Consider the following 1,559-nt stretch of genomic DNA (forward strand, 5'->3'; position numbering starts at 1 on the left):
AATAAACAATTCTGAACCCATGTTTATAGCAATTAACAGTCAATTAACAATTTTATGTGCACTTCGTTGAGTTGTGCTTACTTGAATTCACTGAAATATACTTTGTTACTTCTTAATTCTTCCTTTATGACAAAAATATTTAATTTTCTTAGTAAAAATAAAATACCCAAGGATTTGAACGGAATACCCAGGAATCCAAGACCAAGTCAAAATACCCAAGATCTTGGGTAGATACCCAAGCAGTGGTCACACTGTTTGTAGTGTTAGATAATTTCGAAGAGTGCCACCAGCGTCTGTTTTTGCATTTGGATAGTATGGAACGCCATGCAAATAGGTAATATGGAACGCCATTGGTGCCAAAATAGATTTATTTTTTAATATTCACTGATTAAGACAAAGTTAGGAACTGGAACCCAGTCTAATTTTTAGGTGGCGGCTCATTTTCTGACTCTTTATTCTTTGGCGCCCCAACAATGCTATTGTCACGTCATGTTATGAGTTGATTAGGCCTACTTATATTATACCTACTTTATTCCCTTGTTTGTTTTTTTTTTTTGTTTTTTTGTTTAGAAATCTATGCTAGTATAATTTGATAGCCAAAGCAGCACTTGCCTCCAAATTTATCAACATGCTGTTGTATGTACAGTTAACTTCGGATAAGTCGAATAGAAAGTGACTGTTAAATTGTTACGATTGTTATTTACTCATCAAAAAATACACGAGGAATTTGATATCGTCGATCGTCGTGTACTGAATGTTCCATTTTTTAGTATGGAGAATACTACACTCGTGAAATGTTTAAAACAAAACAATGACGAATTTTCGACTTATGGACAGTTGAGGTTGAATAGGTCAATAATCAAACGAACACAAAAAGAAAAGAAGCATAATTTTAAACACGTTTTAACTTTTATTTATTAACATGGTACGTCGAGTTATATTCCTGCCTTACTTATAGTGGAGAAATTCACCATGAGGTTTGGGTGATAATGTTTCTAGATTTTGTTTTATTTAGCATCTCGCATAAAAAAAATTCTATTTACATCATCATAAAAACGATACAATATACCCCGGTGGGGGTCCACGGATATTTGATGAATTATGGCGAATTTTTATTACTATTTGATAGGCATCGAGTAACTATAATATGACTTTATGTAGGCTATGCTTTCTAATGTTGAAATCAGCTTCCAAAACCAAAAACATTTTGAATAAAGCAAGAAACAAAGAGTATGCAATGTAACCATCTAATTTAGTGAAAGTGGAATTCTATATTTTGGAAATTTTGCATGAAATCTGTCAACCACGTTTTCATGGTCGAGGTTGCTTCACCTATCACGATGTATTCCAACCATCATGAGGCTATCTAAATGAGCATTTGTCATAACAGAACGCAAATTATTTTTAATTAGTTGAATTAGTCATTGAATTGTTATTGTGGTTGTTGTGATGAAAGGTTAAAACATACGATATGGTGGCTAAACGAATATTACATGTAAATATTTTTTTTAATTTGTTTGTTCCCCGACAAAAGTTATCGTCTTCCCCGACGGGGTGGG

The sequence above is a fragment of the Anneissia japonica genome, unplaced genomic scaffold (assembly GCF_011630105.1).
Source record: "Anneissia japonica isolate Jap-2015-1 unplaced genomic scaffold, ASM1163010v1 scaffold287743_len2803612_cov181, whole genome shotgun sequence".
In the NCBI taxonomy this organism is placed as follows: domain Eukaryota; kingdom Metazoa; phylum Echinodermata; class Crinoidea; order Comatulida; family Comatulidae; genus Anneissia; species Anneissia japonica.